This window comes from Protopterus annectens, chromosome 2.part1, assembly GCF_019279795.1.
Source record: "Protopterus annectens isolate FY-2018-M chromosome 2.part1, PAN1.0, whole genome shotgun sequence".
NCBI lineage: Eukaryota > Metazoa > Chordata > Ceratodontiformes > Protopteridae > Protopterus > Protopterus annectens.
Genome location: NC_056729.1, coordinates 390,000,324 through 390,012,566, shown reverse-complemented (window position 1 = coordinate 390,012,566; position 12,243 = coordinate 390,000,324).

The following is a 12,243-nucleotide window of genomic DNA, read 5'->3' as shown; positions in this document are numbered from 1 at the left end:
GTCTTTCCTCCCTTATTTTTGAGTAAGAAGAGGTAGAGGGGGTAATGCATAGATTGAGAGGTTTACCCATTGGAAGGATAGGGCATCCACTTTCCAGGCCTTTCTGTGAGTTTCCCTGGTGCAGTATTTTCTGAGCTGGTAGTTGATGTGGGAGGCAAATAGGTCGGCCTTCAGGGTACCCCATTTCTGGGTTATGAGGCCAAAGGCGTTGTGGTTTAATTGCACTTGTGTGGGTCAAGGAGATTTCTGCTTAAGTTGTCTGCCAGAGAGTTTTGGTTGCCTGGCAGGAATTGTGCTAGCAGGTGAATATGCATGGCTGAAGCAGTGTGCCAAAGGGTCATGGCTAGCCTGCAGAGTGAGTTCCTCCTTGCTTATTGATGTACCACATCACTGTGTTGTTGTCAGTTTTGATTAGTAGAGGCCCCGGAGAGAGTAAGGGTCTGAAAGCTGTCAGAGCATGCTGAACAGCTAGCATCTCTTTTTGGTTGATGTACAGATGAATTTGATTTGGGCTCCAGTAGCCCTGAATGCACCTGCCATCCAGGTGTGAACCCAAGACATAGTCTGATGCATCTGTGGTTAGGGTCTGGGCGGTAGGGGGGGGGGTTGTGAAAAGGGAAGTCCCTTGTTGTGGTTGCATGCTGATGCCCACCAAAAAAAATCTCTCCTTATACTACAAGGTATCATAGGTATAATAGTTTCCAGGTCCTGAGAGTGTTGACACCAAAGGCTTTTTAAGTACCACTGAAGTTTCCTCATATACAGTCTGGCATATGGAATTAGTAGGATGCAGGAGGCCATGAACCCTAGAGCTTGCAGGATTTTCCTTGCGGATAACTGGGTTCTGGTGGCCAGTTGAAAGAAGTAGCCTGTCAGATAGGCTTGTTTTTCTGGAGTAAGGAATGCCATTTGGTATGCTGTGTACAGGCTTGCTCCCAGGAATACAATTTTTTGACTGGGGACTGGTTTGAATTTCTTTTTCTTTATATTGTACCCAAGTGAGGTCAGAAGTTCCTTTACAAATGTCAGGTGCTGCAACAGCTTTTCCTGACTGTCTGCCTGAATCAGGCAGTAGTCCAAGTAGGGGTAAATTTTAATATTTGTCTGCAAAGAGCAATGGCTGGAGTCAGGCATTTTGTGAAAACTCTGGGAGCAGTGGATAAGCCAAAGGGAAGTGCAGAGAACTGATAATGCATAGATCCTACCCTGAAACACAGATATTTCCTGCAAGACTCTCTGATTGGGATGTGCAGACAGGCCTCTTTTAGGTCTAGTGTGGCTAACCAGGCATCTTTGGATAGCATAGGAAGAAGCTGCTGGTGGGTGAGCATTTTGAATTTTGGTCCCACCAGAAAGGTGTTTAGAATGGATAGATCTAAGATTGGGCGCCAAGTGCCCTCCTTTATGGGTACCAGGAAACGTCTGGAATAGAAACCTTGGCCTATCTGGTCTGCAGGAACAGGCTGAATTGCCCTCATGGAGAGCAGGGGATGAACTTGGTTTTGTACCCCTGGGACACTATGTTGAGGACCCATCAATCGTTGGTGATGGAGGCCCAGTTTTTTGCATGGGAGGCAAGTTTTCCTGCTAGGGGCACAAGCAGGTGGGCAGAGGTAAGAGGTGGAATTGAAAAGTCACTGTGAATTCTTTTATAAGGGGGTGGCTTAGCACTCCCTGTTTTAGAAGTGGAGGTACTCCATTGTTTAGATCTCTGCATTCTCTGGGACTGCTGACTGGGAGGTCTTCTTCCCCTAGGCCTAGTCTGAGCCGGCCTAGAGGCGGCTGGAAAGGACCAGTGTTTTGAGGGGTAATTCCTACTGAATCTCGTTGGCTGGACTTGCAAAAGTCTTTAACTGTCTGCATAGATTTAGCTTTTTCTTCCATCTTTTTAAAAACCTCTTCTGCCTTGGTGCTGCAGGCTACTTCTAGGACGTCAAACCCACATTGCAGGGTATGCTAAGTAACTTGGCTTGCAGAATGCATAAGCTCCTGTAATTATTTATTTTCTGCACAGTCTGGAAAGGTAGATAATTTTTCTTTAATAAGTTGCATATTATGTTGCTGGTATTTCAGCATTTGGAACTGACAATTTAATACTCTAATGGCAAGAGTTGCAGAGGTGTATACTTTTTTACCCCATCTGTCTAAACCTTGGTAATCTCTGTCTGAAGGGGTGGGATTCCTAGCCGTGGTTGCTTTTATTCCTTTAGGTCCCTGGGAGATGACCTCTGGGTCAGTAGTAGGATTTTTGAAAAGAAATTTGTGCGTGTCAGGGACTCTGTAACACCGGTCAGGTTTCCAAGGAGCAGGAGGTAGAGTATCAGGAGTTAAACTGGATTCCATGAAAACACCATCCACAACATCCAGAACAGGAGGAATAGCTAAGGGTCTGTGCTGTGGTAAATCTAAAAATTCCGAGTCCCTTTTTGGACTGAGGATAATCCTGGCATTCCCAATGGAAATGCTCTCTCAAGGTATGTAAGGTTTCACCAAAAGAAAAATCCTCTGGAGGAGAGGCAGAAGGAATGGATTCCTCTACATCTGAATCCTCATAAGCAGGTAAGGGCATGTCTTCATAATCAGAAACCTCAGAGTCGTTGGTCTCTTGGTCAGATAAAGCTGCTGGGTCATGTCTCTTTTCCTTTTAGCAGGGGTAGGCTGGCTTCCCCTAATTAGCATGACAACGTCTTCTGCCATTTTAAGCATCTGAGACTGAGGCAGGGAAGCAGGCGCTTGAGGTTGGGTCGCCGTTTTTTAGGCGTAGTTCATACTCTGGGCCTTAGAAACTTGTTAGTTTTAGAAAGAACTGAAGACAAGAAAGAAGTTGTTGGTTTGTGTCGAATATCGGTAGTGCAAAGAACTTCCTTGGAAGCTGGTGCCTGTACAGCGGCTTCGGACCCATCCAAGGTAGACACATCCACAGGTTCCGTATTCAAAGAAGAGTCTTGCAGCATACCGGACTCCGAACGGGTCTCGGTAGCAGCCTGCAAATCCAGAGAAAGCACCTCACTGAGTACTGGCGAACTGGCGACTAGCTTAACGGAAGCATCATCGGCAGTTTGGACCTATGCGGTCTCTATCTTTATCCTTATGTTTTTTCGGAAGCTCGGTAGTTGGATGGCTTACCGAAGCCATTTCAGAATACGGAGATCAAGAGCAAAGGTATTTAGCTACGGTAAGGGCCCAACGACGTACACTTCTGGCGTTGAACAAAGCACAAAATTGACAGTGAGAAACGTGGTCTGGGCCTAAACAGGTGACGCAGTAAGAATGGAAATCTCGGTGTGGTATTTGCTTTCCACAGGCAAGACAATTGTTAACTTTTTCTGAGATCGGTTAGAGCAAGAAAAAAGGATTCCCCAACAGGGTACACAGCTTTAGAAGACTTCAGTTTCAGAAACGAAAACTCAGGCAGCGGCCGACAGGCACTAGTGCGAACTGCTTCTGCTTCGGGCTCCTTGGCAAGAAAGACTGATGTAATGGTGTCAGCTGCCTGTTTTTATACCACTGACAACCTGATGTCAGTCCTGGAGTGACAGCAACTGATGCAAAAATCCTAAGCCTCTGGTATTCGGGCAGGATAACCCCAAGTGTGATGACTACAAAAGTGAAACACAAAGAACATCTTCATAACCTTTGGCTTCCTTCACACAACAACAGGTGTTAACAAAAAGCCAGGTTGACTAGTGGAAGGACAGGGACCCACACAGCGACCAGGGGAGGACACCTACACCTATTGTGCTGCAGGGCTTCCAAATAGGCCCCATGGCCACCTGGTGTTTACCAAAAAACATAACCATAGCTCCCATGGCCTCTCTGGAAGGATTAAAAATTTTCTTGCCCCAGATGTCAGAAGGCCCTAAAAAGAAAGGTCAAAAAAAAAAAGACAAAACAACAACCCAACCAACATTTTGAACTGGAATGTCCAGATAAGTGTTGAGGATAGATAAATCCAAAATTGGTCCTCACGTGTCCCCTTTTGGTACTACTAGGAAGGAATAAATAAAATCTGGGCTACTTCTAACTGGCATAGGGACTGCTAGCCCCTATTGAAGTAACAAGAAATTTTGTTGTGACCTCTTCTCTTACTGAGGAGGATGAATGTCTGGCATGCTGAAAAAAGGAGGCAAATGGAAAAAAACTGTAACTGTAACCTTAATATATAATATCCCCTCTCCAGTAATTAAACTCCTCCAACAAATTTCCCTTGCAACAGCCAACCTCCCTCCCCAAAGTGCCAGGCAGCGAGAAGCTGGGCAGCTGAAAAAGAAGGGTCTTGGGTCTGTTCTGAGAAAGGACTGACCCCTGCCCTCACCCGGCAGACTGTGCAGGTGAACTCCCTGTTGGGGAAAAGCCCTGAGCTCTGGGACCTTTACGTCTAGATCTGCCGAGACTGGGATCATAGAAAGGATAAATCCCCCTTTGTTGATGAATAGCTACTAAATTTGGGACTGAACCTGCAAAAAATCTTTAACAGTCTGCATGAACAGCCTTGTCTTCCATTTTCATTTCTTACTGACCAACTCAACAGGTAGACAAACAACATCAGATTGTAAAGGCATAAAAAAAAAATCTTAGTCACATAGAAGATAAATTTCCCTCAGCCAGGCGTGCCCTGCGAAGAACGACCCCAGATGGCAGCCACCTAGGGCGAGGCCTAGCATCAAAACCAACCAGCAAAGAATGTACCTTACCCACAGAAACATTCACTAACATTTAACAACTCTTAACTCTTTATACTACCTTCCATAGGCATCTACCTTCCTTTTCAGACTTCAAAGTAGAGTAGATGGTTTTTCAACATATGAAATTGGCACCCCATTCCCTCACAGCCAAAGCAAGTGTTGTATAAGAACTATCTTTCCCCATCTATCCAAGCCCTGGCCTCTTTAACGCTGCTTCTGCATCGGACCATCGCGCAAAAGACTGAGGAGAGATGGCGCGGTCAGATTGTAAACCCTACGCCCTGATGTCACATGTGTGCCTTTAGTGCGCACGCCCCTAGCTCTGATATTCGGCGAGAGCGAGGACAGCGGGGATCACCAAAAGTGTAAGGACTGCAGCAATGTGAGATGAAGAACATCTAATACACCTTGCTAAAGCCTTGATTTTTTTTAACTTAAGACAAAACAACTTTATCAACATTAATACTCTTATATTACGTCAATATCAAAATACCAAGCCCTCTTCTTGCAGTCAGTTCCACCACATCTCCATCCTACTCACCCTTTGTAAAATTCTTAAAAAACTTAAGTAACTGCTTTACCAATTTCCTACAAAACTGCTTTACCAATTTCCTACAAAAATGCTAATTCCTCTTCATCAAACAGCATGGATTCTGGGCAGGTAAGAGCACAATGACTGCTCTATGGAGCCTGACTTGTAATATCTCAAATAATATGAACAAAGGAACTCTTACTGGAGTTCTGTTCATCTACTTGACATGTGCCTTCGACTTGGTTAAACATTCAGTTCTACGTCTCCATCTGCAAGAGACTGTCATCAGCCCAGAAGCCACTGCATGGTTCAAAGACTTCCTATCCAACCATTCACTGCAGGTAAAGATAAAACATAGTTTTTCCAACATTTCTCTCATTCACTCTGGAGTACCGCAGAGCTTCATTCCAGCAACTCTTCTATTTTCAATCTTCATCAATAAACATCTACTAGACCTGCCCCACTTGCCACTACTTCGTTATGCAGATGATATGGTCATCTGTAGGTCTGACCTCTCACATCATACAATTAAGCCTCAACTTCAAAAGGACCTTATTTCATTACAACAGTGACTACACTCCATTAAACTACTATTCAATGCCAAAAAAGTCCATGTTATTTGGCAGTCTAAAAGATTAACCAAATATCCCCCACTCCACCCTTTAAAATCCTTGACTGATAATCTCATTGAAACCAGCACCTGCTTTAGATATTTGGGGATCGGGCTAAATTCATCACTAAACTTCCATAAGCACAAAGAAAAATAATGAGGAAAAATCAATATTATACTTTTTTGGGCCAACAAAATATCTCAGTTCCTCTCGCATCCTGAAAGGGCTCCCATGAGAAAAGGCATCCTTCTTGCACAACTTAAACATGGTCTCTCCTTGTTTCCATCAGCCTCTGGCAAAAACACAGCCAACTTTCAGACCCTCTCCAATAAAATGTCAATTCATAGGTAACTCTCCATGGATTGACCACCACTGCTTTACTCTTTCAAAGGCAAAGTGGCTTCCAGTACAGGCCAAATCAAATCTTGGCTCCTTACTCTTCAAAATACTCAAACCTGACATCTCCTCTCCTCTCTCCAAAGCTTTTTAATGCCACTCAAACCTATAACCTAAGAAGCCAAGCCAGATCTGGTCCCTTCCTACAAACCCATTCTCCCAAACTGTACTCTACTAGCCACTGCTTCTTTGTAATGGCCACAAAACTACGGCAGTCACTTCCTCTTGATTTAACTAATCACACACAAGTCTCCTTGATCAGATCACTGTTCAAATAATACTTACTAAAAAGTTTGAATGCAACTGTCCATCTAAAGGGCATATCACATAAAGTGATTTATCCAGCTGCATAGTATCTTTACCTCCCATATACCTAATCCATCCAATTAACTCACACAGCCTAAATTGTGATTCAGCTTACCCAATCATTACTGCTCTAAACCCACTACACATTAATCCCCTCTTTAAACTTTCAGGTCTCTGTTAATTTTCAAAACTAGCAAGTACAACACACATCACCACCACTTCTACTTCTCCTACTTTAACTGCATTCTCCCTTTTCTATTTTAATTATGTACTTGATGTATCTAGTTTGTTAGATCTTCTATGTAGATAATGTTTGTTAGATTGTCTATGCTTACTCATAAGAGTAAACCACTTATTTGTGCCCTGTACATACTTTTGATACAGTATGATGTAATCCAGGCTGAGCCTGTAATTAGTCATTGTTTGATCAGAATGATGTAATCCAGGCTGAGCCTGTAATTAGTCGTCGTTTGATCAGAGTTCTACACCGATAAACAAAATTTAAATAAATGAATGAATGAATTAATGAATAAACAAAAAGAAACAGACACACACCTAACTCGCTCTTTGGAGTCCTACAAAAAACACACTTAAGGGGAGGAAAACTCAACACTACCATGGACTTCCCTTATTTCTCCATTCTTTCCATATGGGTTTCGACCTCAGAACAAAAAATGTCATGACAATAAATGGGGATATTCATGAAAGTTGTTCTCAAGTCCTTGGCGAAATCAATAAAACTAGGCATGGTGATGAACTTAAGATGCCTTTGACTGCCGCTCTGGCAAAACTTTCTGTACTGTTAAAAGTCATGCACGGTATAAGGTTGACCTTGGTTGACGGTGTAATATACTGGGATGTTAATTTGTGTTTAGTAACTGCATTATGCTGGAAAAAGTACAGATGTGCAAGTAAGCTTACCATAAAAGTAGATGTTTGAATGACCATTGCTGTAGTGGCCTAAGCTATATTGGTTATATCCTGCATAGGATACAACATCTGCAAGACATAACCCATAAAGCTTAGGCTACTGTAGCAGTGACCAAGATGAAGAACATCATCTCTGCAGTCTCGCAGGAGAATGCCACCATACAACCCAAATGAGAGTGCCTCCAAGGCATAAAAATAGTATGCACGTGCAGGTACTTTCCAAGGTCTATTACCCAAGAGTCATTACTGATCAGATTCTGAGCAGTGTGATTCTTCTTGTGAACTGCTGTGGAGATCCAGGTATCTTGCTTTAGAGTCTCTTAACAAAAAAAGAATAGTTCCAAGACAGATGAAGATTCCCGTCACCCATATGGAGGATAAAACTCACTGTGAGAGGATGTCCCAGGCAATATCAGTAGCCTTCTTAATGATACCTAAAGCTGATGGGACCATCCATGAGGACTTCTTGGTAGGCCTAATGACCTTCAGGCCATTTATGTTCATAGGTGTATACTAGGGCCTTTTTAAGCCTAGCCATGCATCCCAAATATCTGACAAGTTCTGATACCCTTGATAAGTGTAAGCATGGGCCTGGGAGATGAACCATTTACAGGTTACCTGTGTCCATTAGAGACATAGGTGCCAAACCAGGGATGAATTTCCGGCTTTCCATCCAATTGACCAACATGCACTTGAATTGGATTAGGGAGGAACTCTGCTTCACATGGATAGGGGTAGTCTCTGGGATATATACCTATCTCTCCAGCAGGGCCTATTTATATCACAAGCAACATTAAAGTCTTTAGTAAGGATATTTGTGTAAAATCTTACCATAACCATAGATGTCCTTCTCTTCCATGTTGCAGTATTCACTGGTGTGGGATTTTTCGCCTCAGGCAATCTGACGTCAGTTCCTATACAAAAGCTTTTGCTTGGCTGCTGGGTGACATACTGGTTTGTACCCAACCTCTTGATTTTCTCAGCAATGCCCGAGTGGAGTATTGTGTCAAGTGCCTTGACAAGGACAAGGTAGGCAGTGTGAATGATTTTGCCTTCATCCATTGCTTTGGTGACCTTCTCAAATAAGTCTACCAGGTTGAGTCAGCATAATCTGCCCTGCCAGAGCAAATAAATCATCATCAAGCCATTAACTCTTCTGATGCATCATTGCTAACATCTCCAAAATGTACAGTTGTGTACACCTACCATAAATGTAGATGTTTGAGTGTATTCACTGTTGCAGTCATCACACTTGGGTTATCCTGCCAGGGGTAGCCCTCAGTCGGCCCGAATACCAAAGGCTTAGTATTTCTGCATCAGTTGCTGTTGCTCCTGGACTGACGTCAGGTCGTCAGTGGTATAAAAACAGGCAGCCGACGCCATTACATCAGTTTTTCTTGCCCCAAATGTCAGGAGCCCCAAAACAGGGAGCTAGGTTATGGTGGAATAACACTACCAGTAGAAAGTAAATACCAATAGTCCTGTAAAAAGTGAAGGAGAGAGAGACAGGGGGCTGGAGGGTAGGAAACCAGGACTGCAACAGTGAATACACTCGAACATCTAAATTTGTGGCAAGTCTATACAGCTGTACTATGTTCTTCATGTTTCGCTGCAACACTCATCACACTTGGGTTTATTCCCAAAGCTGAAGAACGGGTGGAGGCAGTAAAGAAGAGTTAAGGGTGGCTAGTATGCCTTGCAGGACTGCGGATGCAAAGCCTGCCCTGGATTTGGAAAAGACAGGCAGGTGGTAATGCTTGGAGAAGGTATGAAAAGAACTCCATGTTGCAACTTCCAGGATGTCCCTGGTAGGGACTCCTCTGAGAAAGGCTGCAGAGGTTGAAGTTGCCCTAGTGGAATGTGTTTTGACCCCCTGTGGCAGTAGTTTCCCATGATGTTTGTAAGAGAAATGGATACAGTGTGCTATCCATTTGGACATGGTTGGCTTTGATATGGCTTTGCCCTCTGCCCCTGGTGCAAAGCTGACTAGTAACTGGTCTGATTTCCTAGGGCTTAGTCCTATCCAGGTATAATCTGAATGGTCTGTGCACATGAGTGCAGGACCCTTTCCCCCTTATTTTGAGGTTTAGGGAAAAAGGTGGGCAAATGAATAGATTGGTTGAGAGCCACACTGGACACCACTTTAGGCATGAAAGTTGGGTTAGTCCTGAGGGTAACCCTGTCAGCATGAAAAATGATAAAGGGTGCCAGAGCCATGAGTGCTTGTAAGTCAGACACTCTTCTAGCTGAAGTGATGGCAAGAAGCAAGGTTGTTTTCCAAGAGAGGAATTTTAACTCTGCTGAAGCTGCAGGCTCAAAGGGGGGTAGTGTGAGCTTTTCCAACACAAAGTTAAGGTCCCAAGCAGGGATAGGGGGCACTTCTTGGTGGCCTTAAGTTGTTATCCCCTCTAAGGAACTACTTGAGGAGGGGATGTGAAAAGAGAGGTGGCTAATTGCTGTAAAGTGCAGAGATGGTAAAGGCATGGATTTTAATGGAAGAGAAGGATAGGCCCCTGTGCAGTAGGTCTGCTAAGTAATCCAGGATGAGAGGTAAGGAGGGCTGTGCTGGGTCAGCTCCTTTAGTCTGGATCCAGAAACAATACCTTTTCCACTTGTCAGCATAGGATTTTCTAGTACTGGGTCATCTGGCTTCACGTATAACGTCCAGGACCTGCTTGCTTAGGCTGTCCACTGGAGGAGAAGTCAAAGAATACGCCAGGCTGCCAGGTTCAGGGTCTACAATTGTGGATGCAAGAACTCTCCCTCCTGCTTAGTCAGCAGAGTTGGAATCTGACGGAGGTGCCATGGAGGCAACAGTGACAGACTCCGCAGTAGTGGGTACCAGTGTTGGTGTGGCCAGTCTGGAGTAATCAGGATTGCCCTTGGTCTTTCCTCCCTTACCTTGAGTAATATCCTTGTAAGAAGAGGTAGAGGGGGTAATGCATAGATCAAGAGGTTTAGCCATTGGAAGGATGGTGAATCCACTTTCCAGGCCTTGCTGTGAGGTTCCCTGGTGCAAAATTTGCTAAGCTGGTGATTGCTGTGGGAGGCAAATAGGTCTACCTTTGGGGTACCCTATTTCTGGGTCACAAGGCTAAAGGTGTTGTGGTTTAATTGCCACTCATGTGGGTCTAGGAGATTCCTGCTTAAGTTGTCTGCCAGAGAGTTTTGGTTGTCTGGCAGGAAATGTGCTAGCAGGTAAATATGCATGGCTGAGGCAGTGTTCCAAAGGGTCATGGCTAGCCTGCAGAGTGGGTAGGAGTGGATTCCCCCCTGATTGTTGATATACCACATTGCTGTGGCGTTGATGGTTTTGATTAGTAGAGGCCCCGAGAGAGTACGGATCTGAAAGCTGTCAAAGCATGCTGAACAGCTAGCATCTCTTTTTGGTTGAGGTGCAGATGAATTTGATTTGGGCTCCAGTGGCCCTGAATGCACTGCCATCCAGGTGTCCACCCCAGGCAGAGTATGATGCGTCTGTGGTTAGGGTCTGGGTGGCATGGAATTGTAAAAAGAGAAGTCCCTTGTTGAGGTTGCATGCTGCTGCCCACCAAAGAAATTTTTTCCTTAGACAAGGTATCATAGGTATAATAGTTTCCAAGTCCTGAGAATGTTGACACCAAAGGCTTTTTAAGTACCACTGAAGTTTCCTCATATGCAGTCCGGCATTTGAAATTAGTAGAATGCAGGAGGCCATGAACCCTAGAACCTGCAGGATTTTTTTTGCGGACAACTGGGTTTTGCTGGCCAGTTGAGAGAAGCAGGCTGCCACAGACAGGCCTGTTTCACTTAAGTAAGGAATGCCATCTGGGATGCTGTGTCCAGGCTTTCTCCCAGGAATACAATTTTTTGACTGGGGACGAGTTTGGATCTTTTCATTTATAGTGTACCCCAGTGAGGTTAGTAGGTCCTTTACAAATGCCAGGTGCTGCAACAGCTTTTCCTGACTGTCTGCCTGAATCAGGCATTCATCCAAGTAGGGGTAAATTTGAATATTTCTTTGTCTGTAAAAAGCAATGAATGGAGCCATGCATTTTGTGAAAACTCTGGTAGCAGTGGATAAACCAAAGGGAAGTGCAGAGAACTGGTAATGCATAGATCCTGCCCTGAAACATAGATATTTCCTGCAAGAGTCTCTGATTGGGATATGAAGATTGGCCTCTTTTAGGTCTAGGGTGGCTAACCAGGCATCTTTGGACAGCACAGGAAGAAGCTGCTGGAGGGTGAACATTTTGAATTTTGGTACCGCCAAAAAGGTGTTTAGAATGGACAGATCTAAGATTGGGTGCCAGGTGGCCTCTTTTCTGGGTACCAGGAAAAGTCTGGAATAGAAACCTTAGATTATCTGGTCTGCAGGAACAGGCTGAATTGCCCTCATGGAGAGCAAGGAATAAACTTGGCTTTGTGCCTCTGCCCACTGGTTTGGAGGAAAATCTGGGAACCCTTTTGGGGTTGGCAGCATGTGGAAGAAAAATTTGTACCCCTGGGACACTATGTTGAGGACCCATCGATCATTGGTGATGGAGGCCCAGTTTCTTGCATGGGAGGCAAGTTTTCCTTCTAGGGGCACAAGCAGATGGGCAGAGGTGAGAGGTGGAGTTGATAAGTCATTGTGAGTTCTTTCCATAAGGGGGTGGCTTAGCACTCCCTGTTTTTGAAGTGGAGGTACTCCATTGTTTAGATCTCTGCATACCCTGAGACTGCTGTCTGGGGGGTCTGCTTCTCCTAGGTCTAGTCTGAGGCGGCCTTGAGGAGGCTGGAAAAAAACAATGTTTTGAGGGGC